At 37.9% G+C, this 16,842-nt stretch overlaps 1 protein-coding gene across 2 annotated transcripts in view; it reads left to right on the top strand.

Moving 5' to 3' along the window:
• The window catches only part of LOC104596847 (pentatricopeptide repeat-containing protein At2g30780-like), a 32,512-nt gene extending 17,093 nt beyond the window's left edge, over window positions 1-15,419 (top strand). For both annotated transcript variants that reach the window (XR_735110.3, XM_010258175.3), the window contains exon 5: window positions 13,239-15,419. The gene's annotated coding sequence lies outside the window, so the exon portion shown is untranslated. The remainder of the gene's footprint in view (window positions 1-13,238) is intronic.
• The last annotated feature ends 1,423 nt before the right edge of the window (window positions 15,420-16,842 follow it).

Below are 16,842 nucleotides of genomic sequence, written 5' to 3'. Positions count from 1 at the left end.
CTGATCATTGGCCAATAATGATTGGTAAGTCTGATATTGGTGGTAGTGGGCCCTCTCCCTTTAGGTTTGAAAATATGTGGCTACTTCACCCGGATTTCAAAGACAAAGTGAAAACTTGGTGGAATGAAAGTAACCCGCAAGTCAATTGGGAATCAAAGACAAAGGGATGAACTTCCATTGGAAGCTGAAAGAGCTCAAGGTCAAAATTAAGGAATGAAATTCTCTCCACAAATGGGTGGGAGTTAAGGAAGAGCCTGGAGGACATAATCTTCGAAGAAGAAGTAAGTTAGAGACAGAAATCTAGACACAAATGGGTGAAGGAAGGAGATAGGAATACAAAATTTTTCCATGCAATAGCCAATGGCAAAAGAAAGAAAAATACCATATCTAAGTTGGATGGTGATGGGACAGTTTTAACACAACAACAAGAGATTGCTAGGGCTTTTGTGGAACACTTTAAATCCATCGTTAGAAAGCCTTTGTAGAAGAGGTTAAGGATTGAAGGATTGGATTGGCCTAAGCTCCCTAATGAGTTGATGTTGTGGCTGGAAAGAGAGTTTGACTTGGAAGAAATCAGAGAAGCCATTTTCTCTATGGATAGATCCAAAGCCCTGGCCCCTGATGGCTTCACGATGGCCTTTTATCAAGATTGTTGGGAGATAATTAAGGTTGACATTCAAGCAGTGTTCTTGGAATTCTTTGAAAGATGTGTGATAAACCCATGCCTGAATTCTACTGTTATTGCTTTAATACCAAAGAAGGTTGGGACTTCTCATCTTAAAGATTCAGACCCATCAACTTGGTTAACAACCTCTACAAGATCATTGCTAAGGTGTTATCTAGAAGAATTAGAGAGGTGCTCCCCTCGATCATCTCCCTTAACCAAGGTGGCTTTGTGACGAATAAACAAATTGTGGACCAAATCTTAATTGCAAATGAGAGTGTGAAAGACTACAGAAGTAGAGGTGAGAAAGGGCTAATGTGTAAGTTGGCCTTGGAGAAGGCATATGATCTGGTTGATTGGTCTCTGTTGTTGAAGTGCTAGAGTCTTGTGGTTTTGGGCAGAGGTGGTGCAAGTGGATTAAAGGGTGCATTAGGACTTGCCATTATTCTGTGTTAGTAAATGGCAAGGTGGTGGATCACGTTCCAGCTATGCGGGGTATTAGGCAAGGGGACCCTCTCTCCCCTTTTCTCTTTACCCTAATTGCTGAAGTGCTAGGGAGGCTTATTGAGAGGGCAAACTCCAGAAATCTGATAAGTGGTTGGAGAGTGGGGAGGGATAGGGTTCCGGTCACTCACCTACAATTTGTAGATGACACAATTCTGTTTTGTGATGGAGAGGAGAGGAGATTAGCTGGGTGTGCAATATGAAGATGGCGATTAGGGTGTTTGAACAAATGACCAATCTCAAGGTAAATCTTGGTAAGAGCTGTGTGATTGGTATTAATATGAATGAGGGAGAGGTAGAGGAAAGGGCTCGAGTGTAAGGATGTGAGATAGCTCATTGGCCACTGAAGTACTTAGGGCTTCCTTTGTGAGACAATCCCAGAAAAAGGAGGTTTTGGAATCTGGTGATTGACAGGTTCACTAAAAGGCTATCTTCCTGGAAGAGCTACTTGTCTTTGAGGGGCAGGATAACACTGATTAAGTCAACTTTGGCAAACCTTCCAGTATATTTCTTGTTGGTGTTCAGAATCCCAGAAGGAGTTTGTAGGGAGTTGGAAAATTTAATGAGGGACTTTTTATGGGAACCTGGGGAGGAGAGAAATGATCATAGAGTTAGGTGGGATCTAGTTTCAATTCCTAAAAGTGAAGGGGGATTGGGTCTAGGAAATCTGCGGAAGAAGAATGAAGCTCTTTTAGGGAAATGGTTATGGAGATGGTCCAAAGAAAAAGAAAGTTTGTGGGCTAAAATAATCCTAAATATTCATGGGCAAGAGGCAGATGGTTGGGATCTGGGACTATCATCTAGGGCTTCAAATGCCTCCCCTTGGAAGTAGTTTCATGCTGTCCTGTAGTCTTTTCTTCCATTTATCAGGTACGATCTTGGTTCTGGTTTGTCTGTACTTTTTTGGGAACACTTGGGTGGGGGATTTTCCCTTGAAAGAGCAGTTTCCCTCTTGTTTTGCTCTGTCTAGGTTTAAAACTGAACCAGTAGCAATATTTGCTAACTTGTCTAATTCCGCTACTGGTTGAAACTTGGGTCTTAGAAGGGCTCTCAGAGATTCTGAGTTGAAACCCATTTCGAATCTACTTAAAATCTTGGATGCTATCACTTGCTTGTCTCTTGCCCTTTTGTTTCAGATATTTGGTGTTGTTTTTTTTTCTTTATTTGGTTGTAGGTGGTCCTCCCCTTCAAGTGTGCAAAGCTTGTTTAGTTCCACTCCAGTGAGGGGTCTAAAGAAGAAAGGTAAAATTTTGTGGAGATGCGCTGGAGCTACTGTTTGCTGGACGGTCTGGGAAGAAAGAAACCAAAGATTATATGAAAAAGAGAAAAGCAGGGAAGCCCTCATAGAACTTGTATATGTCAGGGTGGCTCATTGGGTCAAGTCTTTGAAGCTTTTTGAAGCCTATTCAGTAGGAGACATCATTAGAAACTGGGAAGAAGTGGCTCGGTCAGCTCCTATGTCTACTGATATCAGACCTGTTTGGACTACTCCACCAGACTTGGGTTTCATCAAATTGAACTTTGATGGTAGTAGTGAAGGAAATCCAGGCCCTTCAGGCATAGGTGGTATTTTTAGGAACGACGAAGGGCGAATTATTGCTATGTTCTCAGGACCTATAGGATGGGGGGATTCTCTGAGAGCTGAAATCCTAGCAGTTGTAGAAGGAGTCAAAAGGGCTAAGCAGTTGGTGGAAGGTGGCTCCCAACTGACTGTTAGATGGTTGCAGATGGAAGAGTCCAGCATGTGGAAGTTCTCAAATGAAAGAAAGAAAATCAAGCAACTAACATGACTATAAGGTTTCAATGGGCTAAGAGGAGTACCAACTCCATGGCTGACTCCTCGGCTAAACAGGGGTAGGAAGATCTAATTTGTTTTGGGCTATTCTGTAATATGTTTTTTCGGGTTTGAAAGGGAGGGGTAAGACATTTTACCCCTCCTTTCTGGTTGTAACTTACATATCTCTTTTAATAAAAGTGCTGTTATTGATAAAATAAAAAATAAATAAAATTTCATAAAATTTCCAATTTTGACTCTTCAGTTCCTGCATCATAAACTGTCAGATTTGGTCAGCTTCTATTGGGTTTTCTTTTTCTTTTTTATTTTGATAAAAAGCAGATTTCATTAATCCCTCTTTTGCACAATTAAATTAGGGCTGAGTGGCCCAATACAATTGATCCCTTTTGAACCCTTGCTTGGCTAATGTGTCAGGTAGCCCATTCAGAGATATTTGTGCCCATTGTATTCTTATGTGCATTTCCTTGTTAACCATTTAATCTTCTTAAGCATGCCTTTGTGAGACCTTATGGCCTTCTCATCATCCTTTAACCAGCCAACCACCACCTTAGAGTCTGCTTCAGTAGTAAATCATCCAAATCCATGTCTTTTGCTCTTTGTATTCTATGGATACAGGTTAAAGCTCAGCTTTTCTGGATCTCCAAATGCAATAGGACTCAAAAACAAATCTATGATATGACTTTTATCCCTAAATACACTTGAAAGCTCTAATAGAGGGAATCAAGTAGAAGGTGATCCATTGAGTGAAGACTTTTCAGATCTTTAATGATTTTAAAGTGGATACTTCCTGAGAGGTTGGGAGCTGATAGCAGCCTCATCTGTGTTGAAGATGACAGTGCAAGAATTATGGACCCCCACTCCCACAGGAAACAGCAGAATTAAACTGAACTTTGATGGCAATTCATTTTAAACCTGGTCCTTCTAGAATAGGTGGAGTTTTCAGGGATGAAATGGGTGCAATAGTGGCTCTTTTCTCAAGACCTTTAGGGGTTGGTGACTCCCCGACAGCTAAATTGTCATCTCTTCCTCAAGGTCTAAACATGCGAACTTAGATAAATTGAGGTTGAAGGGGACTTGGTGTTGGTCAAGGGATGGATGTTGAATAACAGCTTGGGACCTTGTGTGTGTAGTCAGGTCATGAAGGAGACTTGGAAGACAGCAAAAGAAGTTGCCTTCATATGGGTTAGAAAATTGCAACAGAGTAGAAACATTATTATATTCAGACTTTCTCAATGCACTTCTGAAGCATAGGTCCTAATCAAACCCATTGGGTGAGAACTACCCACCCAAAGATCCTCCCAAAATAGAAATTTGTTTCCATGTGTATAAGTATAATCATCAATGGATAGTACAAAATATTTGAAACCCAGTCTAGACAAAATAGCAGTTGGCCCCCCACACATCAATATGAAAATCTCAAATGGTGTAGAACAGCGAATGTTCTTACTAGGAGGAGAAATAGAATTTTACTTAAAGAGCATGCAATACAAGGCTTAATAGAAGATTTTTTTTGATAAGTAGTAAAGTGATTTATTAAGAATGACTATTATGAACCAACAAAAATTGCATAATAGAGATCCCACAGAGAGGCACAAGATACTGCCTCAGAAAACAAAGCAAAATCTGCTTTTCAAAAGAATTGTAGAGAAAACGTTTGATCAGCTTGTGGTCCCACATCCTTGTTATTTCTTGATGATATATTTCTGTTATGTTGCTGTTAGCTTGTGTTTATGTTGTTACTATAGACAGGGGTCGTCCTGTCATTGCACATCTTTTATTTGTGTCTAATATAAATAGCTCCTGGGGTGGCAGATCAGATTTGATCGATTGTACTTCTTCTTCTTCTTCAAAACAAGTTTGAACCTCTTTAGTCACAGACAACTTGGTACAAGAGCTAGCAGACCAGGGTTTCTTACGTAGGTGTAATCCAGTTGGCTACATGAGAATTTTTTAGGGCTGGAAGTTACAGCTTGAATCGCTTGGTTCTTGGAGGTCATTGGAGATTGCAGGAGCTGTCCAAGGTACTGAAATCATGGAGAAGTTGCTTGGTGACTAGGAAGAATCAGAGAAAGTAGATTAGTTTTTCATTTAGGGCTTAAATCAATGATCGAGGTTGTACCCAGTTTTTTTCTGGGTAGTTTTAATACTTCCTTTTGGGTTGATATAGCTTGGAACAATGATTTAAAAGGCGTGCTTGAGGCGCACCTAGGTGCACAGGCGCATTTTAGGGCAGGCGCCTTTCCCAAGTCCTAGGCACAACACATTCAAAAGGCGCACGCCTGGTGTGCCTAGGCATGTTCCTTTTGAAAATTGTATGCTTTTTGCTTTATTTGAACCTAGTGGCTGGGACATCGGAGCTCCGAGAATCCCCTGTTTGCTAATGTTGTTCATTCATTCATTTTAATAAAATTTCTTCTTAAAAGGCAATTAAAATTTATAAAATCATTATTTTTTGTGTGAGAATTAAGAATTTAAGACCCTAACATGGACTTGTTTGGGCTTGCCTCGAGGGGCATGGCACAAAGGCAACTCGTAGAATCAGGAATGTAATATGTTTTACATCACATTAGCTACTTGAAGTAATGCAATTGAGGAAAAAAAGAGATTGTGGACCTTACATGCTTGAAAATGTTTTATATGTTTGATTTTATTTTTAAATTTTCATTTGAATATGATTTACATGTTATGTTTATGTATTTTAATTTTAGATAATAGGTTTTTTAAACCATTAGTTTTAAAATTTAAGCTTATATTTCTTATTAGTATTATGTTTACTATTTTTGATTTTTTGCATTTTTTGAATTTTCTAACTTTTTTATTTTTTTATTTTTTTAGCAAATGTTTTTGTATTTTTGTTCCTTGCTTCAAAAAGGTGCACGCCTTGCCTTGCTCCTTGTGCCTCGGGTGCAAATTGGCCCTTGTGCCTTTTTTGCACCTTGTGCTTTTAAAACACTGCCTCAGTAGTTGTTTGGAATCCTCTAGTAGGATCGGTTGTCAATTTTCTAAGTTCTCTAGGGTTGAGTTTAAAGTTTTTTCTTGAACTGTGTTTCTGGACCAAGTGGTAGATAGTTTCCACTTCAACTTTTTTCCTTGTCTATAAACCATTTTTTTATTCTGGGTGTTGCTACAACACTTGAAGGGGCTGTTTTTGTAAAAAGGGAATTGATCAGTGCAGATTCTTCCATTTTGTGACTCTTCATTCGAAGTCCAACATAGGAATTACTAGAAATGAGTCTAAATCATATGGGGAAGGACTTGTGGGAGCTAGAAATGTTACTAACAATAGTTCATTTTAGATTACTACAATAAAGTTTGATAGGGGGTGTGTTTAGAAATTATCTGGGTGTGGACTTGTGGGAGCTAGAAATCATATGGGGAAGGACTTGTGGGAGCTAGAAATGTTACTAACAATAGTTCATTTTAGATTACTACAATAAAGTTTGATAGGGGGTGTGTTTAGAAATTATCTGGGTGTGGTGGTGGCACTCTACTCTGGACCAATAGCTTATGGTGACTCAATACAAGCTGAATCTGTAGCCCTACTTCAAGGTCTAAAGATGGCTGAGCAGATAGGAACAACAGACTTAGAAATTGAAGGAGACTCTCTATTGGTCATCTCTTGGGCCAAAAAATCACATCAGCACCTTGGAAGCTCAAGTTTATTTTCAGAGAAATTGACACACTTGCAAGGAAGTTCAACTCTCGGTTTGGTTGGGTTAAAAAGGATGCAAATGGGATGGCGGATACCCTAGCAAAACAAGGGGCAAATAGATCTTTGTATTGGGCAGAATTGTAACTGATTGCTGGAGATTGCATTTTCCTATGCAATCTTTAGCTATTGTATCTTAATCTCTCTATTATTAATGAAAGATTTTCACTGATAAAAAAAAAGTTTGATGGGACAAACTTTTTGGAATGGGCCTAATCACCCATGATGGCCATTAGAGGAAGGGGAAAGTCAGGTATCTGATGGGAGACATAAAGAAACCAGTACAAGAGGATCCTTCTCTTGCTAAATGGGTCCAAGAAAATTATCTTATTATGACTTGGCTATGTAATTCCATGCAGCCCCATATTTGCAGAAACTATCTATGGGCAAAGACAACTAAGGTGATTTGGGACAATATGAAAGTAACATATTCTCAGCCCATTAATGTTACTAGAGCCTATGAATTGAAAAATGAGGTGAATAATCTTAAACAAGGAGAGAAACATGTGTCAGTTTATTTCTCCACCCAGAAAACAGGTTGAGAAAAATAGTGTTTGAATTCTTGGCTGGTTTGAACTTTGACTATGACATCATAAGACAACAACTACTCACTAGAGATTAGTGTCTCTTTATCTCAGGCCTACTCTCTAGTACATAGTGAGGAAGGTAGGAGGAAGGTTATGTTACAAATTCCACATGTGGAATCAACTTTAGCAGCCATAAAGCCAAAGCCTATAATTGATAAGAAGAAGAAAATGAAGAATGAAGGAAAGAGGGGTGTGTTTTGTGACTACTGTATGAAGTCAAAACATACCAAGGACACTTGTTAGAAGCTTCATCATCAACTGATTCTAGTAAGACTTAAGAATAAGAAGGGAAATGCAAGTGCAGCTATAATTACAAGAGATATATCCACACTCAATACCAAATCCAATTCTCTAGATGCATTGGGTGTAGTTAAGGGCTGCTTTGACTCATTTGGAGAGTGAAGTGGGCATCTTTGGGCTGTCTCATTCTACTCCTTCTCCATGCACTTCAGCTTTTGCTCAATCAGGTATACGAGCTATACCTATCATGCCTTAATTCCAATTAACACTAGCCATTTTTGGATTGTAGATTTAGGAGCATCTGATCATATGACTAATTTGTTTTCTCTATTTCACTCATACTGCTTATCCTTCGGTAGAGACAAAGTGTCTATTGCTGATGGCTCTCTTGTCCCTATTTTTGGCAAGGGAGACATCAAAGTCTCTGATGCCATTTCTTTAATCTCAGTTCTCCATGTTCCTAAGCCAAGTACTAGTCTACTTTTAGTTTGTAATATCACTAAACATCAGAACTGTTTAGTGACTATTAAGAACCTACCTAACCCAAGGCGCTTCGAAGGAGCCAACCTCCTGAATTCAAGGGTAGGGAAGAGGGAGAAAAAGAGAGAGATTCATTGCTTTCTTTCCCTTGTGTTTGAATATTTTTACTGTTTTATAGAGCCCATTACATTCTTTAATTCCTTTCTGTTAAAACCACTGCTAGTGGACGGTTAGTTAGTTGAGCTTTTGTGCTGACGTGGCCTTCTCTTGTAAACCTGACTAACTATCTTTCGTTGTTCTGTTTCAGCGGTCTTAACAATCCCTCCCTCCTTTACAGAGACCTTGCCCTCAAGTTCGAATGTGGGAAAATTTGATTGCAGATCCAAGTAAGTGTAGTACTTGTAATGACTTTGGGATGACTCTTTTGCCACGTTGCACCCATCTGAAATCAATGACGCAGGCTGGCTCAGTTTGCACTTGTTCTTCATCTGAAAATGTGGGAAGAGTAGTACTTGTAATGCCTCCTGGCTTTGACCCTTTCTTCAATAAAGAGATATGAAATACAGGGTGTAACTTTGATGCTGCGGGGAGGTCCAGTTTGTATGCCATAGACCCTATTCTCTCTAGGATTTTAAATGGTCCAAAATAGCGCGGGCTGAGTTTGTTCGATTGTTAGCTTGCTACAGAAATCTATCTGAAAGGATGTAATTTGAGAAACACCCAATCATTGACTTCATATTGGACATTCTTGTGATGTTTATTACAAGTGCACTTCATCCATTGTTGTGCTTGCAAGAGATGATTTCTCAACTCCTTTAACACCTCATCTCGTTGTATCAATTGTTCTTCTAAGGCTGCTACTGTAGTGGTCCCTTTTCATAAGGAAGTAGAGGGGGAGGGTCCTGACCATATAGAGCTCTAATACCAACTTGTTAGGAACCTGCCTAACCCAGGGCTCTTCGAGAGAGAAATAATGCCGAAAGATTCATTGCTTTCTTTCCCCTGTGTCTGACTATTTATACTCTTTTATAGAGCCCCTTACATTCTTTAATTCCTTTCTTTTAAAACCGCTGCAACTGGATGGTAAGTTAACTGAGTTGTTGTGCTGACATGGCCTTCTCTTGTAAAGCTAACTGTCTTCTGTTGTTCTGTTTCAATGGTCTTAACAATGACTTTCCCTAATCATTGTGTTTTCCAGGATCTAGCAACAAGGAAGGTGATTAAGACTAGCCATGAGACAAATGGGAACTACTTACTTGAACATCCACCTGGGAGGAATAAAGAAGTTGGGAAGTCGTTTTTGTCATAGCCTATGCTATGACATAATCGGTTGGGTCATCTCTCTTTTGGGTCTTTAAGGAGTCTATTTCCTACTTTGTTTGAGTCTGTCCAAATGAAGGGGAGTTTATTGAGGGGAGTTGTCAAAAGTGTAAAGAAATGAGGGTGTTTCATAGACGATGGTGGAGGCAAGTTGGTTCCAGTAATGAACAGTCCAAGCCAGTTCTAGGCTCCTCTACGACACTAGGTTCATGTATTACCTCCTCTTTACCCAATCCTATTACATATGACATACCCACCACCTATACTGAACCTTAGCCTTCCTTAGATGATCTTGAACCCCCTATTGCATTACACAAAGGGAAGCGCCATTGTACCTCATTACTGCCCATCGTATCTCCCATTTCCTTTCTTATGGCATCATTCATCATCTTATAAGTTCTTTTTAGCCTCCATTGCTGCCATTCCTATTCCTAGAACCATGCACAAAGCCCTAGTGGTACCTGAATGGAAGGAAGCAATGAAAGTTGAGATGGATGCCCTTGTGAAAAGTGATACTTGGGAGCTTGTGGATCAGCCAAGAAGGAAGTAACCTGATGGGTATTCACAATGAAGTGTAATGCCAATGGTACAATTAAAAGATATAAGGCTAGACTGATACACATTATGGTATTGATTACTTTGAAACTTTTGCACCAGTTGCCAAGATGAACACTACCAAGGCTTTGTTGTCTCTTGCTACTAACTTCTCATGGCCATTATTTCATATGGATGTTAAGAATGCATTTCTAAATGGCGACTTTCAAGAGGAGGTATATATGGAATTGCCTCTTGGCTTTTATGATGCAGAGGTTGGTAAGAAAGTTCGTAGGTTGAAGAAAGCTTGTATGGTTTGAAAACAATCTCCAAGAGCATGGTTTCATAGATTTTGACTTGCTTTAGAAAAATTTGGCTATGTTCAATCCCAGTTTGATCACTCTTTTCATTAAGAGGGAAGGCTTTGCTTCGACTCTCCTAGCTGTGTATGCTGATGGCATTGTTGTGACAAGGAGTAATATAGATGAAATTGATTCTCTTAAACAATTGCTTAATCAAGAGTTTGATGTAAAGAATTCGGGTGAGTTGAGGTATTTCTTAGGGATTGAAGTGGCAAGGTCCAAGCATGACATCTTTATTTCCCGGAGAAAGTATGCTCTTGATCTCCTGTCATTGTACATCTTAGGGATTGCTGTTAGCATGTGTTTATGTTGTTACTGTTGATGGGGGTATTCCTATCATTGTACATTTTTTATTTGTGTCTAATATAAATAGTAACTGCAGTGGCAGATCAGATTTGATCGACTATATCCCTTCAATTCTTCTTTTCTCGTTTGCTCTTTTCTCTTCTATTTTTCTTCTGTTCTGTTTTTCTTGACAAAACAGCAGAAAACTAGAGTGTGCAATAAAATTAAGTCTATTAAAATGTGGGTGAACCTAAATGATGATGCTAAAGCTACTAAAAAATATCATGAGATGTGCAAGAAGAAGAAGCCAATAAATAATCATGAGGAGGAAAATTACAATCACTTCCAAACTCTAGGGCAAAAAGATGCCCAACTTTACAACCCTCTTTGTCACTCTCCTAGTCTGTTGTTCCTGTATCAAACAATCATGTGAAAAGTTAACATTATAGCCATTTTCAACTAATTGACCAACTAATATCAGATTAGTTGCCAATTTAGGAATAAGAAATACTTGCTTTAGATGTGAAGGCCCTAAAGGGGCAGCAAACAAATTCGAATTGTTGATGTGAAGGATGTTAAGTTTATCTCCATTGGCAGTGGGAATTTGATTCGTCCTAGATCCCCATGAATCAGGGGGCTCATGGGAGAACTTGAATAATAGCACGCATTGAAGAGCTCAATAGCAGAAAATGCAGAGAAACAGTTGAAGAAATCATAGTTTGAACCAATTACTTGGAAAGACTACTAGAGATACGAAAAAAATGCTCCCCGAAGGCAAAGTGGTACTAGATGAAGTTATGGCAAGAGGTTTCCTGATAGGTTTGTGTCTTCTTCCCTTGAGAGTGCTTGGTTTGGCATTCAGCTACAACATTGCCATGGTGCTTGCAATAGACATAAGTTCTGCAGCTTGCAATGAAAGCAATTTGTCCAATTCTTTGCATTCATGGCACTTGAGGTGAGAAAACATATACCAACCCCTTTACCTTTAGTTGTATGAGCTACAAATTCCTTTTGTGGTTCCTTTTACCTATAATAGATTGAGTGGTAATTCATGTCTCTTCCCTCGAGCTCTCCTAAAATAGCATCCATATCAGTAGTAGCTCCCCTATTGATAATGGTGGCACGAATTAATTCATACTTTGGACACAATTGCATAAGAAACTACATAACCTTTCCATGCATTGTTAATCTTTTGATACTTTTCATTGAGTGCTAGATTATTTCCCATAATTTTGGGTGGCTTAGCTGTTATAGCAATAAATTACAATCTTTCATTTTTCTTTGAAATGGGAAGGTATTGTGTTGAAGACCTATAAAACCATGCACATATACAACTGTCCGTGTTCAATGAGTGACTGTACATAGGGCTTTCCAACATCAAACTAAGAGAAGAGGGTTCCCATATAAAAAAAAAAAATATTTTGGCTGGAGACCTAGTGGTTTAAAAGGCACAACACTTTCAAAAGGCCCTCGCTTGGTGCACTTTGCACTTCAGTGCAGGTGCATCTTTTGAAAATTTGTGCCTTTTTAATTTTCTGTTTTTTTATGCCTAGCAGCTGGACCCCCAATCAAGCCCCTCAAGGCAAGCCCTGATATGGACTTTTTGGGCTTGCCTCAAGGGGCTTGGTACTAAGGCGGTTCATAGAATTAGGGATGTTTTACATGCATAATGTTTGACATCACATTAGCTATTCAAAGTAATGTAAGTGGGAAAAGAATAAAGAAATCGAGAGTTTTACATGCTTGAATATGTTTTATATCTTATACTTGATTTTTTTTTAAATTTCTTTTATATGTTATGCTTATGTGTCTTAATTTAAGTTAGTAGGTTTTTCTTTTAGACATTTATTTTAAATTTTAAGTTTATATTGTTAATTAATATTATGTTTAGTTTATTTTTAATTTATTATTATTATTATTATTTTTTTCATTTTTGCACCTTGATTCAAAAAGGTGCACACCTTGCCTTATGCCACAGGTGCACCTTGCACTTTTAAAACACTGCCCCAATATTCCTGTTGTATACTTGGCCATGAATAAAAAAAGGCATGTAATATTCTTCTTTGTCTACGAAAAAGAAGAAAAAGTAATATTATTCTTTACTACCATTATGTCATTACATTTATTTTCAAAAATTCTTTGGTTTTTTTCTTCCACACCATTCAGATGATCACTGCAGGAAATATGTTCCACATGACTCTCCCCTTACGGCTTAAGCCTTTCAAGTTCCATCATCAGAATAAGTCTAGAAGGGACTCAGGCATGCGTCCTTGAATGCCAAAACAAGCCAGGTCCCTAAGGGAGATAAAGTGCATTATTTCTAGCTAAATCTAAAGGGAGATAAAGTCAGCATATATAATATTCAATGATTTTCTTATCCCCTTGCATGCATGCTCTAATTTAAATTTCTGAGCCACATTTGTTTATCGATACACTTTTTCTAAGTAACCTCACATGGATTGATCAATTTTGATTTGATTAGGTTAGTGCCATGCATGCATGCACATTTATCCCCCCATCCCCCCCCCCCCCCCCCCCCACACACACACAGGCACAGACCAACATATCTCAAAAATGTCATTTTTTGGTAAGTTCATTAAATAATATGTTATGGATTCTATAAGCTCCTAGGGGCGACTGAGCATTTGTTTCTTGATCGATACTGAAATTTGATTTATAGTTTATTATAGATTGGATTGTACTATGTCTTCAAATTTGATCACTTATTTCATATGAACAACTCTGCTGTTGTTTGCAGAGTTTATTGTAAGAAACCAAGGTTTTGGGTCTGGAGTCAAAGTTCAAATCCATCTATCTTCATAAACTTGATGTAAGAAACTGATTATTATTTTGCCTTTTCTTTCTCTTTTCTTTTTTCCTTTCATTGTTTCTTACAACTGTAATTGAATGATTGTGTATTGAGCAATGGATATATTATGATGAAGTTGAGGGTTTGACTGAGTGGGTGGAGACAACTTCCGTATTGGTTCTTGATTTGTGCACACAAGTAAACACCCTCAGAAAAGAGGTAGCCCTAGTAAATGCTGGGGCCAGTTGGGCCCTTGAAGATGTTTGGCTTGTTGGCTTATGTGATCTGAAGCTGGAGCAAGGTGTCTTAGACAGTGGTAACAATGAGGGGTGCATAAATAAGGAAGTTGTTTCCATATCATCCAAGGATCTTAGCTGCTTCTGATTCAGGTGCTATGGAATTGGCCTTCTGTATTTCCTCTTAGATTCTGTTTGGTTTGTGGGATGGGAAGGGAAAATATAGAATATTCTGGAATATTCCTCCCTTTCCATGTTTGGTTTGTGGGATGACATGAGATGGGATGGGAAAAAGGTGAGATTATAGATCCCAATTCTTAGGATGTGGAGTCCTACTATTTTGGTGGGAATGTAGGGGGAAACTTATTTAACGTAAAAAGCACCTTAATAGTATTTTTAAGAGCTAATATACGAGATCCATGACCCATAAATAAATTATTAATTATTTAATAACAAATTAATAAAATAATTTAATTAAAACAAATAATAAAAATATTAATAAATAATTAATTTACTTATTAATTATTTTTCACAATAAAATATTAAAATTGTTAATTAAGTCATAAATATTAATAATAAATATAAACTAATAAAAATTAAAATATTAAGTAATGTTGATAATTAATTAACAATTAACAGCAAAATATTTAATAATTCTTTAATTTAATAAATAAATAATTGTTTTATAATTAATAATTTAATAATTTATGATTAATTAATTTCAGAATATTAAAATTATTTATTAAATCATTGGTATTAATTAATTTCAGAATATTAAAATTAATAATTATTTAATAACAAATTAATAAAATAATTTGACTGCTTTAAACAATCCTTGTTCTGCTTCATGCAATTGAGGGTGGGGTGGGGTGATGATCCACTTGATATAAAAGCAAGGCTATATACGAGCTCATACTGAACCAAGGTTTTTAGATGGTCAAGGTGTTGGAAGTTTCTTGGTGTTTAGTTGGGCTTGAGGGAGATGAAGGCATGAAGCATATAGAGAACTCTATCAGACTTGGGTAAGCACAATTTTCAGTGGCTGTCTTTTTAACTAAGCTGCTTCTACGAATTTGTTAATTTTTTCTAGGCCAGTCCATCTTGTATTACTCTGACAGTTACTGCAGTTTTTGGCACTTAAAATGCCGAGTACCAGAGACTGGTTTTCTTAAACCAATGATTATCCTGATTTGGGAAATCTGATTTGGTGTTCCAGATCAGTATATTTTATATTGTCCCAGCATGACTATTTTAGTGGTTTGATTTTGGATTTTTCTTTCAGTAAAATGACTTTGTTTTGTAAATCAAGCTTGAAAAGTTTACAGCTCAAAATCCTTTTTTTTTTTTTAATTTCGTCATGAAATTAGATGGAAATTGCTGTCCGACTTCACCTCCTTGAGAATTAGCTCAAATGTCATTCATAACTTGACAATAATCTATTCTTGTAAGGCATTTGGGTTTTTCAGTCTTGACTCTTTGATGTAAGCATTTGAGTAGAAAGGAATTTAGGTCTTGTGGGGTGGATGCCATTAATTTTGGTACATTTAAGAGGTTGGCATTAGCAAGCTTCAAGAACTCTTTGAAGGCGTATTTTGTAACTTGCTGGCTTTTCTACTTCTGGTTTCCTTGCCTCATTCTACGGAAGTAGAATTGAAGTCATGATCTTCCATTCTGATCTGTAGTTGGATACACTATTTTGATTCCTTTTTTGGGCTCTTTGGATATACATATCTCTGCCTTATCCATTTTAATTCATTCTTTTTCCATTGTGTAGTGCATTTTTTCTTTTCCCAAGATAAGACAATACTTGGAAATTGGAAAGAGACTTGATGCAGAACCGTGAAATTTTCGCTTAGCATAAATGGGCTTCACTAATAAATATCATCTTTCAACATTTCTAGTGTTTGCAAAGGATGTGATTGAAAAGGGTGAGTCCTGTGCAAGGGCGTTGTTTCATGTCCCCTAACACGTAAGACACCATCAGTAGATGACATGTGGCAGGATTGTCCGTTTGGACTAGGAAGCCGGATCAGCTACCAACGTAACACTCTCAACAAGCCACTGCAACCGCACATGGGGAGGTTTCTTGATGTGCAACCGTAATGACTTGTTGGGGTTGCAGATTTAAACTCCTCGGAAGCGTCTATGAATAGTATGTGAGCACATTGGTTTCCCACAGTGCACCTTCATGTGCCCCAAAGTGTATCCATGGGGGATATTCCCAATGCTCGGGTGGTATATGTTGTGGTGAGCCAAATTCCAACACAGGTTTCTACTCGTGCACTAATAGATAGAATTCAGACTACCAACTAGAATCTCCCAGCATGTCCCAGCTAGTTAGCGCAGCCACACATTGGGAACATCTCCCATTAATGATAAGGGAGATGTTCCTAAAGTACAGCTGCAATGGCTTGGTGGGACAGAGTTGGGAGCATTTTTTGGTAGCAGATTCCTATCCTAATCAGCATACTTCCAATAAAAAAATGTGTGGGTATTAGGTGAGACCGGGGTGAGGCCCAACCAAGGTTCTAACTATCGACATGGGCTGATACGTTGGTAGGGTGTATTGGCCAGTGTCGTTCTTTTTAATTTTGTACTTATATTTTTTTTCAAAATTGGTTTAGAGGGGCCGGTTTAAGGCCCGACTACCCTCTGAACCAGTGGCTGATCCAATACAACCACTGTAGGGGTGTATCGGGAAGCCATCGGCACCATATGTATCAGTCAATAGAGGCCGATGTGTCATTTCTTTGAACCTTGGTCCCAACAACCCATCACAGTAGCCTTTGCAACTATGCATTGGGAACATTTCCATTGTCCTCTATAATGAGATGTTAGTGTTCCTAATGTAATAGAGTTTGTTTTTAGTGAAATTTCAAAATTTTTTCCCTTTTAGGAACGATTTCTAGGAGTTTTGAAAATTTGCATTTTTTTCGTATTGATCTTGTGCTATATTGGACTAGATTTGAAACCAAATCAAAAGAGAAAATTATACCTAATATGGATACAATAAACATAGATCCCAAGGTGGAAGTTCACACCTAAATCAATCTTAAAACCAGCTTCCATTGAAGATGGTAGTGTATAGGTGAAGTTGGTTTAACAACACTATTTTCTCCAAAACTTCTATCCAACTTGGATCAAATGGGGTGAGTGAGTTTGATCTTTCTCAATGTTTTTCTTGCAAAAATTAGAAGAAAATTTTATCAAAATCAATTCTTGAAAACCTAGGTCGAATTAGGGCTTTTTGGAAGACAAGAGAGAAGAAGAGAGAGCAAGAGTGTGAAAACTCCTAACCCAATTCGTCATTTTCTCTT

The sequence above is a fragment of the Nelumbo nucifera genome, chromosome 5 (genome assembly GCF_055504915.1).
Source record: "Nelumbo nucifera cultivar China Antique chromosome 5, China Antique-T2T, whole genome shotgun sequence".
NCBI lineage: Eukaryota > Viridiplantae > Streptophyta > Magnoliopsida > Proteales > Nelumbonaceae > Nelumbo > Nelumbo nucifera.
The sequence above is the reverse complement of the archived record's forward strand: the minus strand, read 5'-3'. Positions and strand labels throughout refer to the sequence as shown.